The 15,594-nt window shown below is 40.9% G+C and overlaps 1 protein-coding gene across 1 annotated transcript in view; it reads left to right on the top strand.

Annotated features, from left to right (window-relative positions):
- Positions 1-2,414: 2,414 nt before the first annotated feature.
- TRAF3 (TNF receptor associated factor 3) overlaps positions 2,415-15,594 on the top strand; it is a 112,443-nt gene continuing 99,263 nt past the window's right edge. Inside the window, exon 1 of the mRNA XM_074996468.1 lies at positions 2,415-2,565. The gene's annotated coding sequence lies outside the window, so the exon portion shown is untranslated. The remainder of the gene's footprint in view (positions 2,566-15,594) is intronic.

Below are 15,594 nucleotides of genomic sequence, written 5' to 3'. Positions count from 1 at the left end.
CTGTGTTTCTATAGTAGTAAGATGTGGGTAGTGCCAAGGATATGCTTTGAAATCAGAGATCTTTTGGGGTCAGTTGTTTCTCTAGATTGTCAAGATGTATTTAAGTGTATGTTTTAATCAAAAGAAGCTTTCTGAGTATAGTGTTACATATTTTGTTATAGATCTGTTATACAGAGAATGTATTTAGTATTGCTGTGTGCTAATCTTAATTCACATTCATGCACCAGAGAAAGGTGTTTATTTTTCAGTGTATGCTATGAATGCATATGAGCATTGATAAGACTGGGCACATCATATGTCATAATGCTGCATATTTAATAAAAATCTATATGTAAAACAGCTGCAGTCTGTACACAGAAGCTGCATTTTAATTGCTATATATTGACCATCAAATCCTTTTTCAAATGGCAGTATGTTTGGAACAATACCTTTTATTTTATAAAATAAGGCATTTTTACATGTGGGAGTCTAGAAGGGTCCATGGGTGGCAATGTATGTGCAGTGTTATTTACAATTTGAAATGTAAAAATGACACTGTGTGCATAACATATTTAATGTGTTTACAGAAAGAAGGTTCCCAGTTTGGGATGAAATATACCATGTTTCAGCGTGATTCTGAGTTTTTATGGTCAGGTTGTGAAATCCTTTATAATACAGGTTGATAATGGAGATACTGACATATCATGAGCTTAGTTAGCATGAGCGGACACCGATATAATGTTATAAATGATGTGTTGCTCTTACTTTAAAATGTGAGGTGTGTTACTGAAACACAATCTGTTTGGAAGCGCCTGTTGGTACTGGACTTGAAACACAGAAAAGGAACCATACATGTAAAAGCAAAGCAATTAATCCTACTTGAAAGTGAGTGTCAAGGGTCTCTTCTTATGCTTTTCTGACAACCCGAAATGAAATTTGGCATTCATACTGGTTTGAAAGACAGAATTCCAGTGCAAAAAGATACTGAACTAGACCAACAATTTGGGTAATCTTCATAACAATCTAAGCATCTCTACTGTTGTTAGTATCTTAAAGCAGTGTATAAAAATTTCACTACTTCAGTTCCTATTGCTGATGATATTTTGTGTGACTATTGAGATTCCGTAGATGGAGAGAGCTGCTTTGGCTTTCAAAATGGCTTTGAAATTTTGCTGCATTTTATATCCTTTATTCTTATGTTGAAATGAGGGAAGGGGACCACCTTTCTAGAGAGGGGACTTTGGTCTTCTGCTAATGGATGTGAAAATTGTGATTAAAATGATAAGTGAAATAAATTTTTTTGGTTTTTGTTAAATCACTGGAGAAAATACAACCGCCTCCTCCCCCCACCCTTTGGAAATGTGAATTAAGCCAATAGAACAGAGGAATGGAAGGAGCTGATCCCCCTGTCCTTATTTGCCCTGTTGTGAGTAGACATTGCAGGGATATCAGAACATTGTGGTCTCATACATCCTATATGAGGCAACAGCTGAATTTCTCAGTGTTGATTTATTAGAACATTTACCTCAAGATCTTGAGTCTTATGGTGTCTCAAGACTACTTGAGACCTATCTATTTTTGGAGGTCAATATTCCTTTTGGATTCTTCTTTATAAGAAATTGTAAGGGTTTGAAATTCAAATTTTTCATGCCTGGGGAAGGGTACTTTTCGAGTTGGATACCCATGTTTGAAACCTCATCTGTGCTATAGTACAGGTTGAGAACGTTGATTCTTCTACGGATTCTAAAATACACATTTGTTCATACTGCTTTCAGAATGTGATGTGCTTCAGGGGAATGCATGTCCAAGGGGCTTGCCAACCTGCCAAGACCAACAGAACCTCTGTGGGTCAAGAGGACATGTTAAGGTCATGAAACATATCAGAGCAACCCCCACCCCAACCCGGTAATGTAGGATTCAATTCAACCTTGGGCAGAAAGTGAAAGTATAACACATGCATGTTGCTGTGATCTCTCTCTCCCCCAAAGCCTTTTTTTATTTTGGTGAATGTTGCCTGAGAGTGGCAGAAAATTGAGAAACTGGTAAATATGTTTTTCAGGATAAAAATAAGTTACATGTGCAAGTGCATACTGGGAGAGAGGAATTTAAGGTTGGAGTGAGGAAAGGGGCCCAAATAGAGATGGGTGGTGTAACAGGGGAAAGGTTCAGGGGGAGGATGGGGTTAGGGAGACTGGGGGTGAGGGATGGATCACAGAGGCATAACATGGAGGTATGTGCAAGGTGAGTGGGGAAGATTAGGGGCAGTGTCACCTGTCTGACTTTCTCCCATTGTGTATGTGTGCTGGTATCTCGGAGGTGGGGCACTGAACAGATTGTCAATCACTGGCGCTGGGGTGGTGCGGTGAGACACTGGCTGAGATGAATGGAGCAGCTCTCATTTCTTAGAGCTGTTGTTTCAGCCTGTATTCATCTCTTTGGCTGTTCTCATTCAGTTAAGAATGAGATGAATGGTCAACTTCGTATATCTGTGCATCTGTTTCCCCATTTGTACAGGGAGAATAATGATGCTTCCTTCCTTAATACAGTGGTTTGAGATCTGCTGATTGGAAAAATGCTATGTAAAAGGTAGGTGTTATCATAGCTAATTGGCTTCAGGAACATCTCAGCTGCAGCACTGTATAACTAAAATTACCTAATCTCCTACCAAAAACATTTTGGTTTAAAACAAACAAAAAACCCTTGGAAATTCACTGGCAAAAAATTCTTAATTCAGAATTAAGGTTGCCTGATGAGTGAGTTTTTTGTAAAACTCATTCTTAATGCTGAAGCTTTTTGTTAATGAATATGGATAAAGAAGAAAGAGGAGAAAAATGAGTGGGTGGGGGGGAGAGGGGGGAGAGAGAGAGAGAATGAATGCAAAAGTTGGAGGATGAGAACAGAAAGAACTATTAAGGGAAATTGAAGGAGGTAGAAAGAAAGGCGGAGATGGGAAGTGGGGTGAAGGAGCGGTAGAAAGGGCATAGAAGATGGTGTAGTGCTGGCTCTTTGAAGCAGAGCAAGGAGGGAGGAAAAACATGGGGAAAAAGTGGAAGAGTAGGAGAGAAAACTGAAGAGAGAAGAAAACCAAAAAGGAACACAATGTACATGGAAAATGGAGAGAGAAGAAGATAGAAAAGATATCCCATTATTGAGTTTGTTCATTTTTTCCTAAGTTCCTCCACCTCTTTGTGTTTTTATGGGATGCATTCCACTGTCCTGTCAGCCGGGACAGATGTGGAGAGGGGCTGATGGTAAAATATTTTTGTGCATGTGACTTGGGATGAATTGCCGCTTATGGTTGGATTTGTAAGTAGGTTAGTCAAACCTTAGATCTTCATGCTGTTGCTTTCCTGCTGCTGCTGCTGCTGCTGCTGTGTGTGTGTGGGGGGAGGGGGGCGGGGTTTAAAAAAACTTACATTTACTAGAGTCTTGTCCTCTGAAGCATAAGGGTGGGAAAGAAATAATAATATGGGAATAAATATAGCAAGAGATAATAAAGGAAAGATGAAAATCTTTAAGACATTGCTGGAGACCAGCATTTTATATGAGAGATGTATAATTCTTCCCCCCCACCCATGTCCCTGGGACATCTCTCATGCTTTATTCTGTAACCTTCATTTTACAGATCAGCCTACCATGAGAACTGCAGCAGGCTTAAAATCATAGAAAAGTAGGGCTGGAAGGGATGTTGAGAGGTTATTGAGTCCAACTGTCTGCACTGAGGTAGGACCAAGTAAACCTAGCCGATCCCTGACAGGCATTTGTCCAACCTGTTCCTAAATTCCTCCAATGATGGGAATTACATAGCCTCTCTTGGAAGCGTATTCCAGAGCTTAACTACCTTTGTTCTGAGAAAGTTTTTCTTAATATCTATCATAAATCTTCTGCTGATTATTCCTTGTCCTACATTTGTTGGCCTGGAGAAAATGGATCATCATTCTCTGTAACAGCTATTAACATATTTGAAGACTATTTTGCAATCCCCAACCTCTTCTTAAGACTAAATCAGCCCAGTTTTTCAAGCTTTCTTCACAGGTCAGGTTTTCTAAACTTTTTGAAGTTTTTATCACTCTTCTGTGTATTCTCTAGTTTGTTAACATCTTAAATTAGGGTGTCCAGAACTGGACAGTACTTTAGCCAAGGTCTCAACAGTGCTGAGTGGAGCAGTACAGTTACTTAACGTGTCTTGCATACTACACTCCTAAGAGCACATATCAGGATGATATTAACCATGTGCAATGTGTAATCCACTATATCTTATGTCAGACCAGTTCTCCAGTTTGTCAACCATTTTGAATTCTACTTCTGTCTTCCACAATAGTTGCAACATCTTTCAGCTTGGTGTCCTCATCACATTTTTTTGAGCTTATTCTCTACTGCTTTATCCAAGTTGTTAATGAAGCTCTTACGTAACTCAGAATTTTAACCTGCATAATATTTCTATAGTTTTAGTGTTAACATAAGATCATTTAAGAAACTGATGTGTTTGTAATGTATTGGGATACAGGTTGAACCTCTTTCGTCTGGCACCCTCGGGACCTGACTAGTGCTGGACAAGAAAAGAAAATTTGTCGGATGATGGGAGATCAGTATTTTTTAGCACATTACCAACACTTCCACTGCTTACTGGGCTCTTAGAAGATATTTGGGGTAAATTACAGCTAAATAACAGCACAGAACACAGAGCCAGAATTGTTGGCTGTAAACTTTGAGTCCATGGGAAACTTGGCCACACCCATTATAAGTAGTGGTGTGGCTAACTAAAATCATGCTGGATTGCAGAGTTTGTTGGACGAGAGAGTTTCAGATTAGAGAGCTTCAACCAATAGCAGATTCTGTAGACCATGTGCAATTGAAAACAAAACTTCGTTGATCCTCTGAGTGAATGGATCTGCACTGCAAATGCTCCATACCAAATACTCATGCATGCCAGCTTTGATTCTTTTTCATTGTCATAGTAATGACTATACTGAGACTTCTTGTCATAGCCATACAAGTTAAGAATCATACAGTGTGTCTTTTCATAGTGTCTAATCTGAAAAGCAAAGCATACTGAATGTTATAAGTAGGACATGACCAGTAGGTATGCTTACTATTTAACATTGTTCTCAAAATAGTTGATTTGCTTTTTTCTGTCTCAACTAACTTATCGTGGGCACTACCATAATAAAGATGCATTCTTCCATGCTGCTACTTCGTGCCTGCGGCGATTTTCTTATTTTGTGAATGGAGAACAACTTGATATCCCATGGTGGAGAAAGAAGGATCCAGTCATTAGGATGTTAGCCTAAAACCTGGGAGAACCAGGATTCAGTCCCTGCTTCATCACTCCATCAAACCTCTATGTGATCTTGGCAAGTAATTTTGGTCTAAACTGTATTTAAAATTTACATCCCCATAGTTGCAGCACTATGGAGTGTGAAAAGTATATATGCCTGAGAGCTGAAGCAGTGCTCACCAAATCCTGGAGTCGACTTAGCTTCTGTTGACTTTGCTTCTGTTGCTTAGGGAGGAGGGGTTCTTACGTTGATGGAAATACCCTTCTGTCACTGTACGCTGTGGCCACATTATGGAGTTATACTGCCTTTTCTATGTTGCTGTAACTATGTCTTTATGGTCCCATAGTATAGATGTGACTTGCAGGTCTATGGCATCAGTTCTCTGCCTCTGAAACAGGGATAATAGAACCTCTCCTTCAATGTATTTATCTTCACAACACCCTGTGAAGATGTGCCAAATGAATCCGTACTATGCAGGTGATGGGCAACCAGAAATAGGGAGTGGGCCACATGAGTGGCCCTCCTTCATCTCAGTGAGCCACAGCAACTTGTGGCCAACTGGGGTTCCACCTGTGGCCCTGCAGACCCGCGCCAGTCCTCATTTTCTGTGTGCAGCTCATGCAGGAGCCCTGCACTTCCTGCATCTCCCCCACCCTCCTGTCGCTTTGGGAGTGCTGCAAATCTGCTGACTTTTGTACCTCCACCTTGGTCCCAGCGCTTTGCTGGTAGTCCAGCTCTGGGAGGGAGGGGAAAGAGCGGATATGAGTGCGAATCAGTAGATTTTTCTGTGCTCCTGAGGTGCTGAGAGAGAGGCGGAGGAGTAGGAAGTGTGGGGCTTTGGTGCCCCAGCGTGGTAGGTGCACGGGGGGAGTGGGACTTGTGCTCCAAGGTCCACAAGTGGAGCCCCAGTGGGCCACAGGTTGCCTACCACTTAAATACGCATGTAGAGCTTCATTGTCGTTCATTCCATTTATAGTAACCTCTTGCCATGCTTTGTCTTTGATACTATGCCAGTCTCTGCCTTTAAATGGTAAGCCCTATGGGGGCAGGAAATCTGTGCTTTATCGCAGTTCTTCTGTTCTGTGCAGCATATATTCAGTGCTATATAAACAGTATGTAGCTATTTGTATAATCTGTCAAAATACCATCTAGTTTGGATCTTATTCTGTGATTTTCAGCTTGTTTTCTGTTTGGAACTTCTATTGTGATAATAAATTTCCATCACCCTAACAAACCAAATTTTCCTAAAATCAATTTTAACACCACCTGCACCCCTTCTCTCCCCATGTTGGCAGTATGAAGAGTCCTGACTTTATACAGTCGGTCATTTTACATAAGGAAATGGCAGTTTAGAATGTGATTATATGTGACACAATGAATATTTTAATCATAGAAGTTAGGTGAACCTGTACAACATGGTGACCTTCTGAAACCTTAGTCCTGCAAAATCTTTTCTTTCCCCTGTCATTGCAGGTGTTTCCCATGTGGCATGTTCCCTTTAATTAAGGGCTTTTAAGACTTCAGAGTTCTAAAGCCTAATACACGTCAACTTTGGGATTTTTTTTCTTGCTTTTAGTCCCATTTTGTTTGTTTATAATTTGTTCAGTTATTAATGATCTTCCTTGGATCACTCCAAAATAACTTCTCTGATGTTCATGCTTTCCAGAAAAATGTCATTGCAACTCTCTCCCCTCCTGTTAGAGTAATTTGGCCAAGCAGTATAAGTACATCTCATTTTTCTTGTTGGTTCCTACACACTTTTAGGCATTTTTATGGCTTGTTCCCTGAGCTGTTGAGACGAATGTAATGGTGTAAGGGTATCGGTCTGATCTCTGGAAGGGGGACTGTATGCTACTTTGGATTGTTCTTTTCTGTCTTGTTACGTGGTTATGGAATTGCCTATTCTTATCCAACATTATCCATTTGCTGTCTCACTGCTCTCTAAGTGTCTCCCTTCCATTTAATTACTGAATATTGGCTTATTTCTCTCCCCCTGCCCCCAGATCTGCTTGCTTTTCCAGAATTATACACATTTATGCACCACCTGCTGATATCTCTAACCTCTAAATCCATTTTTATATAATCTCAGTGGTATTCACTTTGGCTACTTATTTATTATCATTTTCAAAGTTAATTAAGATACTCTGGTCTTCTAAATCGTTGAATATTTGACTGCAGTCTGAATCCAGCCTCAGTCCATACTCACTCCTTGGATGTCACTCTCTAATATATGATACACTTGCTGTTTTCCCCTCACACATACATTCTTGTCTGTTCCCCTTTTTATGCTTATCCCAGTATTTTAATAAAGGAATACTGTGCCTTTGTTATGCTTACTTTGATTGACATTGATTAGGGATGCTGACACTAGTCTCAGTAGGTGCCAAGGACAAGGGTGGTTTTAGCTGGGTCCATGTGTGGAATTGCATCCACAGAAAAGAAGCCAGATCAGGTTATACCTGAGTGGTACCACAACCTAGCATACAGGGTCACAGTGCCACTCACTCAGATTTCAACCTGAGTGGTGTGTGGGGAAGGAACATGTGTCAGAATGGAGAGGTGGTAAGGCCAAATTTGAGTGAGTGTCGTGGTCTGGTGCTCGCAGTTGCAGTAACAATCAGCTTTTTCGCCTGTTGTTGATAGTGCTGATCTGACAGTCGGGCCAAGAGCTCAGAAGTGGGAGTGGGGTTGGGGATCCTGCTCTTACTTACAACAGGGCTGAAGCTCAGGGAGAGGTGGGACTAGGAGCAGTCTTCTGGACACACAGGGTAGGGATGTTAAATGATTAAGTGATAAACATACCAGTAAGCATGAGGCTCACCAATACACAAACTGGTTAACCAGCCCTTCCCAGTTCACTCTGGGACCTGCAGTTGCTCTTTGCTGGAGAAGTCCTGGTCGTGGGGAGCTGGTGGGGTGGACAATAAGATCCTGTGGCCATGGTGAGACCCCACCCCCATGGCCGTGGCAGGAGCTAGATTAAAACAATTAACTGGTTAAGCACTGTCATTTAACTGGTTAACTCTTTTAATATCTTTAATATAGAGCAGAACCCCCATATTCCAAAAGGAAAGGTAGCAACCTCATGGGCTTGGGCCCTCACTGACCTCTCCTTCCCCATTACTTCCTCTGTCACCGATGTCCACACCCATTGAACTGGGAAGCTGTCTTTGCCCAAGAATAAAGATCTTGAGTACAGGATTGCAAAATACTCTTATTGTCAAGCTGGCAGCAGGAGTGTTAATTTGCATTGGAAAGATGTAATCACTTGCTTAAATAGGTGAGGGTGATGGCATCTTCTGACTCACATCTGCCTCTCTAGTAGCTGCTGAAGGACTGCAGTGGTATCTCAACAATTCAGTGTTTTTTGCCCATCTCCCTAAATCAAAGACTATGCATAGTGATTTGCATAAAGATTGGTAGTAATCTTTCCATAGGTTCCTTGTGAGCTGGATCGTGTTCCTCCTATATAGAGAACCTGTTTGTGCTAAATTCAGCACAGTGTAATGTGATTGATTAAAAATGCCAATTTTGTAAAGGTATGGATTTGTATTGGAAATCCGATATATCCTTTTCTGTAATTCTGCTAGTGGATGTTGCTACAATGCTGCCTTTACTGTTTATCAGTTCCTTTTATTCATGCTACAGGGACACATTGGCCGTGTCTACACTAGCCCCAAACTTCAATTTCGAAGTTTACTAATGAAGCGCTGAAATACATATTCAGCGCCTCATTAGCATGCGGGTGGCCGCGGCACTTCAAAATTGACGCGGCTCGTCCTGGAGGGGCTCCTTTTCGAAAGGACCCCACCTACTTCGAAGTCCCCTTATTCCTATGAGCAGATAGGAATAAGGGGACTTCAAAGTAGGCAGGGTCCTTTTGAAAAGGAGCCCCATCGGGACAAGCTGCGCGGCGGCGAGCTGCATCAATTTCGAAGTGCCACAGCCTCCCACATGCTAATGAGGCGCTGAATATGTATTTCAGCGCTTCATTAGTAAACTTCGAAATGGCCATTTCGAAGTTTGGGGCTAGTGTAAACATAGCCATTATGAGGTATTTTTGATTTTGGAACATATGTAGAGGAATGCCCTCATCAACCTCTATGATAAACTCTTTATTTTCCCAATCAGCTTCTTTAATAAATCATACTTAGCGATTTATGTCAACTATTCTTTGAATCAGGGACTTGGGCCCATAAACTCTCTCTGTTTGGACTTTTGCAAATGCATGAAACAGTCATTTTCATTTTTTAAAAGTATTACAGAATTTATACATTTCACTCCTAGTACTTTGTTTGAGGCAGTTTCTGGAGCTTAAATGTGTTTTGTGGGGCTTGAAAGTCCAAGTTTCTTTGTATTTTGTTCTAAATACACATACCATATTCTCGCTGGTTCTCCTGTGGGGATTCACTAAAATGATTAGGAAGAAGAGGACTAGGTACTCTGGGGTGTGTATGTGCCTGAATGCACAACTATATGAGTATGTAAATACAGAAAGAATTGCATCAATGGAGGTTTAGGTAGTACATTAGAGAAAACTTCCTAGCTGTCAGGGTGGTATAAGTTAACTGGGGATGTTCTGGAATGTCCATCATTGGAGATTTTTAAGAGCAGATTAGACCTATCAGGGATGGTGTAGATGGTGGTTGGCCCTGCCATGAGTGCAGGGGACGCAACTCGATGACCTCTTGAAGTTCCTTGCAGTTCTTGTATTCTTTTATTTTGTAACCTGAGGTTATTCTGAGGATATTTGCAGGACTATATAAGGTCTAAGTTTTATAAGCACTCTGACATATATTGGCTGGCTTTATTGACTGCAAACTGGGTAAATATACTATTAGTGTTGCATTAGTACTAATCGGGCTTTGTTAACATTGTTCTATATGCTGTGTACCAAATAGCAGGACATTTGTTCCCCCAAAGATCTTACTGTCTCAAGTGCCAGTCCTTAAACTTCAGTGTGATTTTCACACACACAAGTGTGTTCAGTGGGATAAGACTCATGATTAAAATTAAGTTTATACTTAGACGCCTGCAGGATCAGGGTTAAATTTGTCACAGTAATGAAGATAAAACAAGAGGAAGCAGCAGGGGATGTAGTATGAGAGGAAAAGTCAATGAGGAAAATGTGTGTACGTAGGTCAGTTACCAGACTATATAGCTTCAAACCAGTCCTATTTTTTTTATAAGATAACTATTGGAAGTCCCTCTCAGCTATTTTGCCACGTTATGCTGTTGTTCCTGAGAGTTTATTTACTGATATTTATCTTTTCTGATATGTCTTATATAGCAGGAGAACAAATGTAAGTTATATTTTTTTGGTTAACTTTTAAGTGAAATTAAGACTGTGGCTAGTGACTTGTATTGCCATGGAAAAGATCCTGGTTTCTGGATCTTCTATTCCCACCTGCGGTTGTTAAGTTTAGAGATACTTGGACTTGTGGTATAAATGCCCCACTGTGGTTGCTTGTGTAGGAGTGAGTAAGCACAGTTGAAGGAACTTACATTTGCTGTACTGTAAAATTTGGTTTTTCTGTATATAAAACTTAAGAAAAGAGTTCCAGCTAAAGTGTCCACTGTCCATCTTTTGAACAAATAAATCCGTACAAATGTAGTGTTCATGAGCTAGCTATAGAAAATGTAGAATAGAGTTTAAGTAGAAATAGCTTGACTTGTATTATAGAGATTGGCATATTGAATTAGTTATATAGAATTTTATCCCTTGCTGGTGCCTCTACAATAATATGCTGTCAAATGTAGAAAAAAGGAAGAAAAAAAAATTGGTGAGCTCTCCATTAGGTGGTGCTGCTGGGATTAAAATATTCGCACAAGTAAATGGAAATGGGCTACTTCCTGTGGCTTTATTGGTATATATTTATAGATGATAGGATTTTTATGAAGTACTATACTTTTATTTATTAAGCAGCTTTTATAGGTAGGCAGACTTGCAAGGAATTTTGTGTTATGTTTGGAGAAAATGTTTTAAAAATGAAAAGGTTAGATACTAAACAGTGTTTCTGAGAGAAATCGTAAATTAGCTGTTCCACACAGAGGTAATCTTAGGTCTTAGCAGGTATAGCTCTTTATCTAAATAATGATTGTGTGTTACTTGGATACGGGGCTACCAAGAACTTAGAAGAAGCACTAGTCTGCAACCTTGTCAGACTTAGCTGTGGAGAAATTCTTCATTGAATATGCATAGGTAATGGTCATTCTAGTTTATCTAGATGTTTAATGCCCCATTAATGAGCAAGGAGGAAAAGGCTTTTATTTTTGAAGGGCATGTTTTATTTAATGTTAGCACATTTGTTTTAAATTACATTTTTAAAATATCACTTAGCATCTAGTGTAGTAGACAGAGTCTAAAACATTTAACACATTGACTGGCCTAAACTATCCTCTAGAGTGGATCATGAAAAACGAATACTTTTAAAAACACTCTTTGTCTATGCTAAGTGGTGCTCAAAAGCATATTAATACATGTTAGCAATACATTTCCTAAACACACTGACTTCCTGATTTTACAAGTCTGCCCATGAGCCTTTCTCTGCATTAGAAGTCATTGAGATGAAACTATATGACTAGTAGCATCCTTGGTCATTCTTAAACCATAGAGATCCTGTTTAGAAGAAGGAAAAGAAGATGCTTTTGAAAAGTGTTTGTCTTGAAAGGTCAGGGATAGTTAACTTTGACTGAACCATGATCTTTCCACAGTGCAAATGTTAGCTGCACTGGGGCAACTTGACATAGTCATGGAAATGGTTACAGAACTTCTCTGCTGGTAAATGGCTTTCCACCCCACTGATTTGGTAAACAAAAGGTGTCAGTGATTTCAGATAAATTTATATGAAGTTGTGAAAGAGAGAAGTCATTTAAAATCATAGGCTGCATCTGCACTGGCAAGTTATTTTGGAAAATCTGTCCCTTTTTCAAACAAACGTGGTACGTCTACACACACAATGCTGTCTTTTGATATGAAATTGAAAGAACGTGGTTCTTCCTCTGGAAGCCCCTTTCTGCTCCCAGATCACGAAGAGCACCTTCTTCAAAAGCTTCTTTAGAAAAAAGTGTGTGTAGATGCTCCATACTCCCTTTTTTCAAAAGGGCAGTCCTCATGGCACCAGTTTTTTTTATCCTTGGCCTGTTCTTTTGAAAGAGCGGGGGCCATGTGGACGCTCTCTACTGGAAGGGCAGATTTTTTTGATCTGCTTTCTTGTGTGTGGATGTGCTCTTTTGACAGAAGTTTTTTCAGAAGAGACCTTCCGGAAGAACTTCTGAAAGATCACTGTAGTGTAGATGTAGCCATAGTGTCTCACTTTTTTTAAAAATCACCTTTTCCCCCTTGTCTGTAGCCATGTAGTATGTCTGGAGTGAGGTCTTGTGGTAGTGAGCTGAAGATAGAATCCTAGATTCAGCACCAGATGAGGACATCTTGGAAGCCAAAATCCAGAAGCTGCATCATCTAGCTGGCCTGCTAAAGTCTGTGTTTGTTGTACATGAGTGGGTGGGTGAGGTACTGTGGCCTTTAATGTACAGAAGGTCTTACTCGTTGATCACAACGATCCCTTTTGACTGGAAAGTCTGAGAATCTACAGTTTATCAAATGGAGTTTAGTTGATAAAACTTTCTGTGTAGCTGGAAATCTCTCAGCCTTCTCAGGTCTACTAAATATAACAATCATTAAATGGGGCAGTTTCATTATGTTTAACCAGAACTCTCAGGTGACAATTTGGTTAGAAGAACTCATCAAAATTTGTCACAGAACTAGTTTAATCTTTGATTTCATAAATATGTGGCAGAATAATCAGACTGAGGACTATTAAGAGACTATCCTTGTGGATGACTTCCCTCTCCCGTCCCCCGTCAGTACGGGGCACAACGCATGAGGTAAGTAAATTGATCAGGTCTCTTGGGAGTCAGAGCCCTTTTGAGCAGGAGTGGGAGAGAGAGAACCCTATGAATTTAATCTGAGTGACCAATATGTCAGTATTCTCTACAGAGAGGTATCTCGTACTTCTAGAGCCATAGATATGCAAAAACTGATGCAAACTATCTCTTACACTATCCCGATTGTCTAATTTTCCATTGTTGTATAGACTAATTGAGACGTGCAAAAAGCCAAGTACCTCTGACTTCCAGTATCTTGTATCCTACTTGACTTGCTATAGAGTGAGGATATGGCATACAAAAACAGTAGCGCCATGGGGGACCACCTCCAAGACATGGGCAGCTGTGTGTTCATCCTCATCCTTGATTGTGAGATTCTGCAGGTTCCCCTCTGAGACCTTGCGGACCTAAGCATTTGCAGGGAACTTCATTTCTTTCCTCAAAACTTGTGTTCAAAGGACTTTGGAAGTGCTGTTGCCTATTGCCCTCAGATATCACGTGTACTATTTCACAAGCTTTTATTCTCTCCTTCATTTTGTTCGTGTCTACTTAAAACCCCTGAAGGGATTAAATGCCAACATTTTGCTGACACCAACTCGCTGTCTATGAACTTGCCATTCCTCGATGTGATTTTGAATTCCTTTAGTGAGTTGGCTCTTGGGTAATAAAATGGAGCGGGTGTTAGTGGGAAGAGGGCAATATGTAGGCCAGAGGTATTCAAAAAAGTTAAGTCAACCTATCTCTGTTACTCAGGGACTTGAAAAATCCATACTTCTGAGCTGTGCGGGTAAGCCAGCCTAACCCCCAGTGTAGGCAGCTGTAGGTCAATGGAATAATGATTCCAACTTACTGCCTCTTGTGAAGAGGAATTAATTGCAGCAATGGGAGACCCGCTTCCTCCTCTGTAGTGAGTGTCCATGCTTCAGCAATGAAGTGTCAGTGCTTCTTGTGAAGACTTTGCTTTAGAAGTAGAAAGCAGCTTATCACCTTGTGTTGGAAGATCTGATCCTAAACGTTGTCAAAGTGCGGGTGGGTGGAGGCAGTGTGGCTTGACACTCTGTAGTAACAAAACTCACCCTTCTCCCACCAAGGGACTGCTTGCCATTCTAACAGACTCAGGCATGGCCATATCATTTGTAGCCTCTAGGATTTATCGCTTCTTTGCACTGGATTTGGAGTTTATTCAGTGGTTTGCCAAGGGTGCAACAGTTCAGTACTCTGATCAACATGGCAATGAAAGCACTTCACACTCATGCCTCAGCTAACTGTCAACTGTTGAATACTTACTTGGGCTTCAGAACTCAATGTGTTGAGCTCTGGGCTATCTACAAGGCAGCCCTGTGCTCTAAAGCAAAGGCCTGGTTTGGGACCTCTTAGTAACAGTTGATAGGCAAGCTGTACTTCTGTCTCCTTCCTGGTCTCTTTCAGTGTACCCCTTCAAGTGTCTGATGTACAATATTGCCTTTGTCTGTCCTGGTGGGGAGTTTGGCAGTTCTTTCTTACACTGGACCCTTGGCTATGCTACACTGCATATATTGACTATGCTTATCTGTCAAGCCCACCTGGATTTGGCACCTGTGATTCTTCTCTTTGAGAGTCTGTGGGCCAGTGGTGTAAACAGCTTTCTTAAAACCAAAGTATTATTTATTTGAACAAAGCTTTAAACGAAAAGGATCTTAAAGCAATCCAGTCAAAATGCATGTCTCTCTCACATAGGTTTACTGTGCCCTGATGATGTTGGGCAGACCTAACTTCTTTGTACATCCCCAGTTGATGCCTGTGTTTTAGTGTGGCTCCTCCTCAACATCTCCCCCTCCTCTTGATAGGCTTTCTTTAAATTGATTGTTGTTCCCAAGCCTTTTCCAGGAATGAGGTTGCCTCTTTGCACCCTCAAGTGTTTGTGCAGAGCTGCTTTGTCTTGAAACATTCTATTTCCTTCCTGTTTGATTTCCTTAGATCCCCTATTTATACTAAACCAGTATGGTCAAACAGTAAAATGAGGTCAACATATCAAACTCAAATGATTACAGCTCAGCTTCACTTCCATGACACTTGGATCCTCAGGAATGATGGCGTTTTCAGTAACTGGAGGGAGATTATTTTGAGTTGAAGGCAGACATTTGGGTGTTTGGCCCTGGCTGTCAAACTCCCTTTGCAGAAAAGGACCTGGGAGTTGTAGTGGACGAGAAGCTGGACATGAGTCAACAGTGTGCCGTTGTAGCCAAGAAAGCTAATGGCATATTAGGTTGCATCGAGAGGAGCGTTGCCAGTAGATCAGAGAAGTGATTATTCCTCTTTGTTCGGCTTTGGTGAGGCCACATCTGGAGTACCGTGTCCAGTTCTGGGCCCCCAGTTATAGGAAGGACGTGGATACGCTGGAGAGGATCCAGTGGAGGGCAACCAAAATAATTAGGGGGCTGGAGCATATGACTTACGAAGAAAGGTTGAG

This window comes from Carettochelys insculpta, chromosome 6, assembly GCF_033958435.1.
Source record: "Carettochelys insculpta isolate YL-2023 chromosome 6, ASM3395843v1, whole genome shotgun sequence".
Classification (NCBI taxonomy): Eukaryota; Metazoa; Chordata; order Testudines; family Carettochelyidae; genus Carettochelys; species Carettochelys insculpta.
The sequence above is the reverse complement of the archived record's forward strand: the minus strand, read 5'-3'. Positions and strand labels throughout refer to the sequence as shown.